General features: G+C 38.2%; 1 protein-coding gene across 7 annotated transcripts in view; it reads right to left on the reverse strand.

Moving 5' to 3' along the window:
- The window catches only part of Ate1 (arginyltransferase 1), a 144,496-nt gene that overhangs the window by 107,186 nt on the left and 24,021 nt on the right, over positions 1–13,289 (reverse strand). The gene's annotated exons all lie outside the window — the stretch shown is intronic.

Consider the following 13,289-nt stretch of genomic DNA (forward strand, 5'->3'; position numbering starts at 1 on the left):
TTTTTTAATATTTATTTTTCAGTTTTCGGTGGACACAACATTTTTATTTTATTTGTATGTGGTGCTGAGGATCGAACCCAGTGCCCCGCACATGCCAGGCAAGTGCATTACCACTTGAGCCACATCCCCAGACCAAGAAACACTGTATTCTAAGCTGCCACACCTCTTTTCCTCCTTGCCTTCAAAACTTACAAGGTATACTGCAAATTCCTAAATTTACAAACAAGAAACACTTCAACTTCATTTCACTCAGTTATTTGCAAAGTTACCTGACTATTGATTTTTGCTTATTTTTAATTTTACGTAACATCTATTAATATTCTGCAGAATCAATTTTCCACAGAACTTGTTCCAGAAAAAATACTGGTCCATGCCAGCTCTGATTTGGTTCCCCCATCTGTACTTACTAGGAACACCCCCTGAAAATACTCAGTATGGCTCTCAACAATGTAAAAAAAAAAAAAAAAAAAAAAAAAACTCCATTATAAATGTCAATGAATCACTATTTTTTTTTCCCTTTAAAAGATCTGGTTCAAACCCAGTGACACCTCTCTCAAGGGGGTCCTTATAAGAACCTTCAGGGTTGGTAGATGGGCCAATGCTCAAGACAACACCATGGAAGGAACTATAATAAAATGCCCCAGGATGAGTAGAATTAATAATCTATACCAACAGAAGTCAGAATGCAGTTAGCATAAGGGGGGACAGTTCTGACTGGGAGGGAGCACAAGGGAGTCCTGAGCATGCTTATCCCACTAGTGGGGAATAAGAAAAGTAGATTCTCTCAATCTGAATGGTGATTCAAGAGTATATACCAATATATTCAACAAGGCATACATACACCTAAGACTTACGTACTTTACTAATACAAATTAAAAAATTAAATTTTAAAAAGTAGAAAATACTACCAAGTTTCTCCTAGGGATTCTTCCTCAAATCATTAAAACCACAGAATTTTATTGCTAAAGGAATCTTTTCAAACACCTAATCCTACTCTTTTACTTTATAATGCATAAACTGAGTCCCAGAAATGTTATGTTATTTTATAGACAACAACAAAACTAGGGTTAGAACCCAGAAACCTTTCCAATCCATTGGTCCCTTCATTAAACAAAGGACTTTACAACACCATTACTCACTCAGAACTCAACAAGAGCACAACAAAATCCAGAGATATCAAGAGCCTCAACTAAAAACTAAAATGAGGTGACAAGCAGGTGTTCAACAAGTTTACAACAAAATACACAACTTTATAACACCAACCAATATGGCTAATAAATGGCAAAAAGGGAGGGGGTTAAAAAGATCATTCACAGAAAGAGAAACCATCAATAAGAACAGAGACACGCCATGACTTGCCCTCCTGCCTGCTGGTGTCCCTGCTATACTGTCCCATCCACCCAAAATGCAGCCCTTCAGATGCACCACAGGTGCAGGCTTCTCCAGGCAGGTGTCTGCCAGAGCCGCCTCCGGGCACCTGTCTCCGGTCCCCACCACCAGCCCATCCCTGGCCTCCCCCTAATTCCTCTAAGCAGCACTCGTCACTCTGACACTCTACTGCACCCCTGTCTATTATTCTCCCTCCTCTCTGGCATCAGTCTCCCTGAGGTCAAGAACTTTCCTCTGTTCCCTGGAGTCTAAAGGAATGCCTGGCACACAGAGGAGCTGAGTAAACATCTGCTGCTCATGTCTACGCGCTTAACCACGCACCCCCGAGCCGAAAGAACAGACGTGTTCACTCGTCTGTGAATGGAATTGAAGATTCTTATTTCCCTGCCCCCCTGATTCTCCACAGAGCCTGGCTGCTTTACAAAATCAGGTCATGTGGTCAAGGTGAGACGCCATGAACCAAGGGAAGCAGTCACCAGTAAGGAAGAGCTGGTACCACAGATGTTTCTCTGAGGAACATCTGTGTCCCTGGGGCAGCCCTTTAACATCCAGCAAGTGTCATGTCTAAGGGAGCAACTACTCAAGATACTCTGGACAAAACTAGGTATCACTTCAATGATATTAGGTTGGGCAAAAGAATTCAAATCGATGACCCTGGACTCAAAGGATGGATGGAAGGAAGGAAGGAAAGATAAAAGAATAGAAGAAAAGAAACAGGGAAGGATGGTTTGACCTTGAAAAACTAAGTATCTTCCGGAAATCTGAAAAACATCAATTAAGGATAAGTGGAAAAGAATACAGAACCTAAAAAATCAAAGTTAGCAGAAAAATCATGGTCAAGACCAAATTTGGTTTTAAAATCATTTGGACAAAGTATTGAAAATAAAATATATCATCAGCAATTTGATTATCAGAAATAAATACCTGATTATAATAATAATGGACACAGATACTGCTCACATACTTATCAGACCAACAGATTTCAAATAAAATCAAACACTCCCTCTCATCCTGCCAGGTACACATATTTCAAATAATTTTTAACATTAGCATTTTAACATTTTTCACATTAATGCAAATTCATGAAAAGAAGCTTTAAAAGTTTTCTTTCTTTGATTTGCCTTTGCCTGGTTTTGGAATCAGGGTGATATTGGCCTCATAGAATGAGTTTGGAAATGTTCCCTCTTTTTGTATTTCATGAAATAATTTGAGGAGTATTGGTATTAGTTCTTTATTAAAGGTCTTGTACAACTCAGCTGTGTATCCATCCAGTCCTGAGCTTTTCTTGGTTGGTAAGCTTCTGATGGCGTCTTCTGTCATTGCTTGAAATTGATCTGTTTAAATTATGTATATCATCCTGGTTCAGTCTGGGCAAATCATGTGACTCTAGAAACTTGTCAATGCCTTAAGTATTTTCTACTTTATTGGAGTACAAATTTTCAAAATAATTTTTATTTATCTTCTGTATTTCTGTAGTGTCTGTCATGATATTTCCTTTTTCATCATGGATGTTACTAATTTGAGTCTTCTCTCTCCTTCATTACCATGGCTAAAGGTTTATCATTTTATTTATTTTTTCAAAGAACCAACTTTCTGTTTTGTCAATTTTTTGAATTGTTTCTTTTGTTTCAATTTCATTGATTTCAGCTCTAATTTTAATTATTTCCTGTCTTCTACTGCTTTTGGTGTTGATTTGTTCTTCTTTTTCTAGGGCTTTGAGATGTAATGTGAGGATAAAAAGTCAACAAATAAATGACCTAAGTACATGTATGAAAACATGTGTGACTCTACTTTGTGTACAACAGAGTGTGACTCTACTTTGTGTACAACAAAGACATGAAATTCTTATATTTGCATAATATAAATTGAATTGTGTTCTGCTGTCATATATAACAAATTAGAATAAATAAATTTTTTTAAAAAGAAGCTTTAAAAATATTTTAAGTTCACTTTGTTAGTAAAATGCACAAGAATCGTGTCTTATTCCTCCATGCATAGCTCTACCATACTGAATGGAATGTACCAGGAATTAAATGTTTATGTGACTGACTGAAATGAAAAATAACATTCCTCCACAGCCCAGGGGAAAGAAATATGGGAATGATTCAAAGTATGAAATTTTGAGCTATTTCTAGAATAATTGTTACATAAAAGCCAACACATGTATATATCAATATTTTACAGACTTACATGACTATATATTCCCTGTTTCTACGTATTTTTAAGGCAGAATTATCCTCTGGACAAATAATCATATATACAATATTTTTAAAATTTTTATAACTGACTACTGACCAGAAGAAAATCAACTGCTTTTTCATCATGCAGGAAGTTACCTAAAAATATTTGGCATATAAAATGAATTACCATGGCAAAAAATACAAGCTTTCCTTATTTAGACTAGTCATCAATAGGCAGTATTGTTCACTTGTCAAGTCATTACCAGAGGTCATAAAACCTGATGCTCCTCAGATTTAATGGCAAAAACAGACCTAAAATACAAAAGCAAAGACAAATGGTGCTCACAGCCTGAGTATTCCTATCAAATGAGCTTTGCACTCACTAAAACCTGCTTAGCTCATAGCAGGTAAACTTCTCAACACTCTCATGCAGGAAATTAAAAGCAGCTTTTACTTATTACAGCAGGACAACTGTCAAGTGCTTCTGACATCATCTGAGTTCTCCTTTTTGCTTACATCCAAAGTCCCAAGAACACTATTTTCTTCCTGAGCAGTTTACAATTTGGCAACAACTGAGTTCTCTCTCCAGCTGTTTCTTAAAACAGTTAACTCAGCTGCTCGTTCATTCAGCTAATACTCACTGGCCTCGAGTCCATCACAGACTCTCTGCTGAGCAGTGTATCTCTTCCTGGCGAAGCATCTTTACAAGATGGTGTAACAAGAACAGAGTGTGCTATTAATTTAGGTAATCTAATATACTAATTCATCAAAAGGAGAGACCTATTCTAATAAGCAAAAGCTCTTCCAAAAACCAGAAACACCAATTCTCCCTTGTCTCCAGTCCTGAGTAAAGTAGTTAAGAAACACACAACCAACCAACCCTTCACCAAGCAATGCCTTTTGTTTGTTTTACATGGCAAAATAGGATGAGTTACTAAAAATTCTTAGTATGCAGTGACACGTCTATAATTTGAACAACTTGGGAGGCTGAGGCAGAAGGATGGCAAATTCTAGGCCAGCCTGGGCAACTTAGCAAGACACTGACTAAAAATTAAAAAATAAAAAGGGCTGAAGATAAAGCTCAGTGGTAGAGCACCCACCCCTGGGTTTAATTCCTGGTACTGCAAAAAAAAAAAAAAAAAAAAAAAAATCTTGGAGCTGGGGACAGCTCAGTGGTAGAACACTGGCACAGCATATGTAAGGCTCTGGTTCAATCCCCAGCACCAAAAAAAAAACTTATTTTAAAAACTAAAATTACATGTTGACGAACCAAACTGGTATAAATATCATACTTTTTCCTTTGAAAGGACTAATTCTAATTTAACACTAAAATATAAAACATGGTCTCTTAATTCAAACAAATATACTAATTAAAATGGAAAACAAAACTACAAGGAAAATGTAATTGTGTCTCTAAATGCTGACCGGTGGATTCTGGAGAAGCACCACTGCTCTGCCCTGCCTCAGTCTCTGATGACTCTGAGGGCCTGTCACCAGCTCCTCTGAGTGGCTGAAGTCCAGCCAGGGCTAACTTGGCCAGCCCCCATCAGGTACAGTGTCACCTAATCCTCACAACTAGCCGTGTTATAACATCCCCTCACCCACGTTTACAACCAGGGACTCTCTGAAGTGGCAGAAGCATGAGGAGCTGGGAACCTGCTAAAGCCACAGGTGTTAAGTGGGAAGCTCACACTCACCCCAGATGCCACTCAGCCTTCACCGCCTCTGTATCCGACCCAACCAGCATGGATCGCGCCTGGTAGCACCTTAACGCCATTCAACCCAAATGACTTACCAGGCACACACGCTCTGACACGCTCTGAAGCAAGTGGCTCCTCAAGAGCCCTCGCTCATCCCATGCCAGACATTCCATCTGGCATCTGCCAGTCCATGTCACAGTCCATTACTCAACTCTGAGAAACTGCGAGTACGCCAAAGTCCACTGTGCTCATCACGGTTACATTTAAGTTTCATCTTAACCAGGGGTCAAGTACCAAGCGACTCCAGAATTTCAGACATACAACCAAAGATAAGCCACAGGAAAAAACAGCCAAGAGAAAGAAACAGAAAGGGATTTCCTCGGGCTATGTCCCCATTCACAGAGGAACTTCTTTTACCCATTTTCTTCTTGACTGTAATTTTACTAACAATAAACATGGTAACCTAGTTTCCAAGCTAATAACCAACACTTCCACCAATCCACTCCTATACCTATACCTGCACTACTTGTCTCACCAAGCCCCCTGCTAACCAACCACATAACTGGCTACTTCTTGGTGCTTATTATTTCATGACTACCTCTGCCATCCCCACCCTCACTGTATAATGTAAGTTTTGCAAGAGCAAAAAATCTTTATCTGATTTATTCATGGTTTGGTTAATTGTAGCAGATGCCTCTCGAACAGTACCTGGCACATCATAGGTGCTCAGTAAGTATTTTAACAAACACACCAAGAAACCACAAATTAGAAAGGGAACAATTCTAATACTAGGCAAGCTAACATGACAATTAGCAGTAAGAAATTTTCTGTACGGTCCTAGCAGCCAAGGGAATTTTTGTAAACATGCTTATAATTTCATTACCTAACATAATGATTCATATGCAATAGATGCTAAATGTTATTTTTAATGACATGAATGAAATTTAACTCCAAAGTACCATTAGACAAAAAATACCTTCAAAGGCACAGATATCTGGAATACAGATTCCTTTTAATTTGAAAAATTTGTAGAATTCTATTAAACATACTTTTGCTTGTATTTAAATTTTAGAAATTGATTAAAGTTCAAATGTAATAATTTCATGTTTATTTCTCTTTAATTTGTATTATTTATCAATGCATGTGTACTGAGAATATATGATACCATGGACTAAGATTATTTCTTGTAAAAATTTTTCAAGTTAAAATGATTTCATAGTTTCAGTTAAAAACATTGTTGAGGAATATTTTTTTAAAAAAAAATAGCAAGAAAGAGAAAGGCTAAAAGGTCACAACAGCAACTTTGGAGAAAGTGGCAGTGGGGAGGGCACAGGCACACTGAAAAGGGCAAGAGCAGAGTAACACTCCTGGGAACAGGAACGTCAGTGCCCCTTAGCACTGTTAGAAAGCACGCAATAATGCACTCCTCTGTGCAAAGACTGCTATTTTAAGTTACCAGAGGGCACAAAATCTTACAATAAAAATATTTTGATTATCTGCAAATGTTGCTTATGTTGAGAACTTCCATCACTGATGTCAGTTATTCTATATTAATTATTTTAGCCAACTTTAGCTTTTTCATTTGACAATCCCGTGTAAAAAAAGTACAAATACCAAATAGAACATTACTCAGCCATAAAAAGAATGAAACTGTAGCATTTGCCAGTAAATAGATGGAACTAGAGACTATGCTGTTAAGTAAAATAAGCCAATCCTAAAAAACCAAAGGCTGCATGTTCTCCCCGTTATGTGGATGCTAACGCACATCAGTAACAGTAAGAGGGGAGGGGAGGGAAGAAGAGAAGTTCACTGGATTAGACCAAGGGGATGAAGGGAAGGGAAGGGAGAGGGGAATAGGAAAGACAGCAGAATGAACTGGACATGACTCTCCTATGTTCCTACAATGAATATGCGACCAGTGAAGCTCCACGTCATGTACAACCACAAGAATGGGGTTCTAATTAGAATAAGTTATACTCCATGTATGTATAATAGGTCAAGATACACTCTACTGTCATATGTATCTAAAAATATATTAAATTTTTTTTTTTACTATTTTAAAAAGCTGAAAATAAATACATAAATAAGTACTGAAATTTCTAGTCATTGTTCTACCACTAACCATTCATGCCTTCTTGGGTAATTTCTTCCTCTAAATAAGAGAAGTTAATCCATATAGTTACAAAAGAATGTTGTTGATGCTATGATTTTGTGATCTGAGGCAGTTTAGATAATTATTAACCAAAAGAAACTTTAAAAAAAAAATGTTTCCTGTGCTAGCTTTAATTCCACCACTCTGATCTCTCCAGAAAGTAATATTATACTGGGAAAAACGTACCTTTTCTCCAGTTAATTTGGTAGCAAATGTCTCGTCATAGACCATGGGACAGACTATACTATACCAGAGAGCTTAGAAGGTGCTCATAAAAAGTAGTTTTGATTAAATTATACAAATAATTGTCTAAACTATCTATTCTATTCAAGTTAGCCTTAGCCTTAAAAATATATTTAGGGATTGGGGTATAGCTTAGTGATAAGAGTATTTACCTAGCATGCATGACATCCTAGGTTCATTTCTCAGCAACTCCCACAAAATACATTTTTTTAATTTAAAAATGTTCAAATCCTGCCACCATATAAATTCAATTAATTATATGCCAGAATTAAATATTTATTATATAGTGCATGCATATACATGATTGGTGTCTTTACCTAATTGAAAATATCAATTCTTTGACACACTGAATATTTTCTAAATAAAAGTTATTATTTTCACATATGGAGTAAAACTGTAAAGACAAAGGAAGCTGAAAGGTTCTCTAGGTTAATTCCTGAAAATATTTCAATATTTAACAAGCAAAGAATCATTCGTAATTATCATTTTAATGCATCAATGCAGATTACTTGTAATCACCTTAGCAAAAGAGCATTTATGCAGGCTCCAGGGCTGCAAACCCACCAGCTCCACAGGAGGCACTGAGGCAGGACACAGAGCAACCGCATGCTCCTAACTTGCAGCACCCCCTGGTGGCTGGAGTGAAATAACAGGCCAGTACTCCACCACTCCCCCTGCTCCACAGGTCAGAGTGGACCCATGTTTCCCCCTATCTTTTCCACACCAGCTGTCAAATGGTATATGCCTGACTACAAGATAACTTTCAACAAATAAGTACTCCTCAGAAGGGCAGTCTCCTTATGTTTCAGTCTGTACTGGAAATCTTCTGGCTTAACTTTCAACAGCTCCCTGGGAAAGCCCAGAAACAAAAAAAAAAAAAAAAAAATGAACCAAGGAAACTATAACACAAAAGGGAAACCTAGGATGTGCTTTTAGGAAAAGGGATAGGGATCCAAGAGGATGTTCAGAATGGTTCTCCTCAGAATGGGTCTCTTGGTGAAAGAAGGGGAAATACAACTGCATGTGTCTGATTATTTTTACAAAACCAACACAGCTTCTGCAGGACAAGCCAGACACCGGTCAATATGACCACAGGTGAGGGGCACTGACCAACACTGACAAAAGAATCCTGTCAAACAGACTGTTCCACTTAGAGCACAAAAAGGCCAAGCTAATCTGCAGAGTTATAAGTGGAAAATAAAGAGGGAAGGAAAAAATGGGGGCTAAAAGGGCTGGTAGGAATCGATTTCGTAACTGAGGGCTGGTGCCCCGAGCTCAGTTTGTGAAATATCATCTACCTTAATACACACATTTACTCTTCTAATTTTAAACTTCAAATTATACTTAAATAAAATTTTGTTTTTGTTTTTTGTTTTTCAGGTACTGGTGATTGAATCTAGGGCCTCATATGCGCGAGGTCAATACAAAGTTTTTAAAAACTTACTTCCAACAAAAAATATTTAACCTTTTAAGAATGCCTCCCAACTCCAGTACCGGGCATTGAACTTACAGGCGCTCTATTACTGAGCTACCTTTCCAGCCATTTTTATTTTTTGAGACAAGTTCCAGAGGCTAGCCTCACACTTGCAAACCTCCTCCCTCAGCCTCCCAAGTAGCTGGGATTACAGGTGTGTACCACTGCTCCCAGATTAACTTTTAAGATGAAGAACCTAATTACTAGAAAACAAATCCTGAATATAGGACATTCTAAAGACAATTGACTTAAGTGCCTAAAAAATGTCCAAGTCATTCAAAGACTAAAAACAGTCACATTATAAACACAGCATGAACATAACAGTCAAGCAATGTGTGAACTTTGACTGGACCCTCTTTTTTTTTTTTTCTTAAAGCTATAAAAGGTATTTAAGTATAATTGGGAACATGTGAATATGATTTGGGACTTTAAAGCATTTCTGTGAATTTGTAAGGAGTGACAGACATTGTGGTTATGCAGGAGAATTGCTCTCAGGAAAAGTGTGCTTACCACCTGCTGGGGAGTGTCACACGTCCACAGCTTAATTTCAAAAGGTTCAGGCAAAAGAGGAGAAAAGAAAATCAGACCTGACAAAAGTGTTAAACAGGGTGAACCCTGGCGAATGGTATCTGGATAGCTCATTACATTCTTCTAGAGAGCAGGCAGTGCCCGGCTGAGTCTCCCCACACTGTACAGCAGGAGTTTTCAGGCTGTGCCTGCCCTCCCTACTCGGATACATAAAGCAGCAGTTTGCCCTGAGCTTAGTACTAGTTTCCTAGTACTAAGGCAGAATGACTGGGAACTCGTCTGGACAAACAGACAACCACCAGATGTTGGACATACAGAATTTAACAAGAATAATCCCCAGCTGCAAAGCACGATAATAAGACACAACCTGATAAATTATGCTAATAAAAATACTCACCAGGGCTGGGCATGGTGGTACATGCCTATAATCCCAGAGGCTCAGAAAGCTGAGACAGGAGGATGGTGAGTTCAAAGCCAGCCTCAGCAAAAACAAGGTGCTAAGCAACTCAGTGAGAACCTGTCTCTAAATAAAATACAAAATAGGGCTGGGCATGTGGCTCAATGGCCCAGTGCCTTTGAGTTTGATCCCCAGTACCCACCCCCAAAATTTAAAGTTTCAAAGGAAAAAGACGGGGTAAAGAAGCTAGTATGAAGAAATTAAGACAAGGCTGGGGATGTGGCTCAAGTGGTAGCGCGCTCGCCTAGCATGCGTGCGGCCCGGGTTCGATCCTCAGCACCACATACAAAGATGTTGTGTCCACCGATAACTAAAAAATAAATATTAAGATTCTCTCTCTCTCTCTCTCCCCCTCCCTCTCTCACTCTCTCTTTAAAAAAAAAAAAAAAAAGAAATTAAGACAAACTGTTGTAGGATAGAAGAATCTAAAATGATGTAACAATAAAAATGTAACATAAATAGTGATGAGATACTAATTTTTAAAAAATAAGAAAATGTAAAATAAGGACTAGATACTAGATTATGATTACAAATTATAAATTTTCTAGGTTTATAATTATACTGCATTTTGTAGAAGCACAACTCCTTTTTTGGAGATGCATGCTAAAAGAATTTGAGAGTAAAACATCATAATGTAGAATTTAGTTAAAATTATTCACAAAGAAAAAAGATAAAGCAAAGGAAAAACTAAGCTACAATTATTTGTTACTGGTGTCCAGATGTCCAATATGCCACTCTTTCAATGTTCCTCTGATGGAATTCTTAATAAAATTGGGGAGACAGTTGAACTCAGACATGTGGAGAGACTCTAGGGTCATGACAGCACCATTTTTCAGACAGTGAAGAAGAGCTACAAGAGTAATATGAATTATTTTAAGGAACAATGGCACTTAATAAATATTGCATTTTTTTCTATAATAAAACACCAATAAAATTTCAGCAAAAATTATGTATTCACATTATATGAATAGAAACAAAGATTCTTAAATGTTGGCTTTATATTTTATTATGCACAAGACAGGTCACAAATTATGTGTTTTATTTATATATTACTTTCTAAAAATTTGACATCTGCCTGAATGATTAAAAATTATAATGGAAACATACACTAATTTGTAGATCCTATGTAATCTTGCTATGTGCAATAATGTGCTATTTATCTAAAGGTGTTACTAAAAAACTGACTTGGTGGGGCTGGGATTGTGGCTCAGTGGTAGGGTGCTCCCCTAGCATGCATGAGGCACTGGGTTCGATCCTCAGCTCCACATAAATGTAAAATAAAGATACTGTGTCCACCTAAAACTAAAAAATAAATATTAAAAAATTTTCTTAAAAAAAAAAAACCTGACTTGGCTATTTTGGGATATCAAGCAATCTATATTTATTTATTTTTTCAACAAACTTCTCAAAAAATAACCTAATTCTAGGGTTGTTTAAGTGATGATGGAGTTACCAACAGACTCAAAATGAATTTTACACACTAATATAGAAGTCTCCAGTTGGCATATAGACTGTTATTTACTTAAGGTGCTTTACGAAAAAATTAAAAAGCAAAAAATATATTTTCTTGAGCAGTTTCTCATTATATTAACCAAACCACACCATAATGTGTTGCTGCACAGAATCCCTTAAAACGAGTCAGGAAAAAGGAATACATTTTTAAACACTAACTTTTTGGCTTCTCTTTATGTCTCCTAAGCACAAAATACTGGCTATTTGCTCATATAGAAAACTATAATCGTGTACAAAGGGAAAGTACTTTTGCACTCCATGTTCAAAATAGCTTCTTTCTATATGAAACATACTTCACAACTGAGAAGCAAAGTAGGATGGCCGAGCCCATTCTGCCCAGCAGGCTGGACCCACAGGCAGTGTGCCAACTCCATCTGCAACCGTGGCCTGCCAAGTGTGCTAAGAATTGCTAAGATGAACAAAAACGAGTGAAGAATCTCATCCACTGTGTGGCTATCTCCTCACTCAGAGCTATCTAGAGCAGCTTGCTAAGTCTAAGGGTCAAGAAGCCCAAACTTCATCTCCTTACCTGGGAAAGACTAAATATACTGGCTGTAACCCGTGCTCTACTCATAAAGCAGAGATGACACTCAGAGAACAGAATAGTGGTGAAAAGATTTTGTAAGCAGGGTGGCTAGGCAGGGGGGTGATCGTTCAGCTCAACCTGTGGGAAGTGACTATTCAGAATGGAATACAGGGAAGCTCAAGCCTAAAGGCACTCTTGGAAACTCAGATCTGGGTGGCAAGCAAGTAAAAGAAGACCAGCGGTTCCAAGTGAGCAGCAGCTGAACAGCTGTGTTGGTTTTTGAGAACCAGGAAAAAAAGACAGCCAAGAGCCCTCTATCTAGTGTCAGGGCAAACCTCAAAGACTGGTCTCAAACACTGCCTGGCAATGCAGTCCAAATTTAATTACATCAGACTATAGAGCAATTTATCCCCAGGGCACTGCTGAAAACAAGACAGCAACCAGTGGAGACCAAAAGTTGGCTATGCCATCAAGGCTTGGACACCCCCAAAAGCTCTTGTGTGAGACAACGAAAGGAAGTTTGGAGCTGGAATGACTGGGTTGAAAGAGGTTTAACCTAATCCATGCATTAATCCCCCGACAGGGATTGACATGGCAGGCAGGTAAGGTGTGGCCAGGGGAGTCGGGTCACCTGGGGTATGCTTTGGGGGCTATAATATTTGTCTGTGGTAAGGGGCAGTTTCGCTCTCCCTGCTTCCGGTGGCCACACCCTGACAACTGTCCTCCATCACACTCTTCCGTCACGATGTTCTGCCCACCTTGAGCCCCAAGGAATGGAGCCCCCTTCTATGGACTGAGACCTCTGAAACCGTGGGCCCCAAAATAAACTATTCCTCTTCTAATTGTTCTTGTCAGGTTCTGGTCACAGCAACAAAAAAAATCTGACTAAAACAGCTGCCAACAGAAGTATTTAGAGAAGTATTTATCTCTGCAAACATTTAGAGAGATCAGAGAGGAGACAACACATTACTAAGACACTGTCATCCCAGGGGACTGAACATGCCTAGGACTGAGCCCTCCAGGGAGTGACAGCAGGGGCTTCTCATATATAAATGCATACTTTCCTTCTTCTCATCACTAATTTAAAAGCAACAATATTTACATACGTATACTACTGTGACAATAACT

Source organism: Callospermophilus lateralis, chromosome 15, assembly GCF_048772815.1.
Source record: "Callospermophilus lateralis isolate mCalLat2 chromosome 15, mCalLat2.hap1, whole genome shotgun sequence".
In the NCBI taxonomy this organism is placed as follows: domain Eukaryota; kingdom Metazoa; phylum Chordata; class Mammalia; order Rodentia; family Sciuridae; genus Callospermophilus; species Callospermophilus lateralis.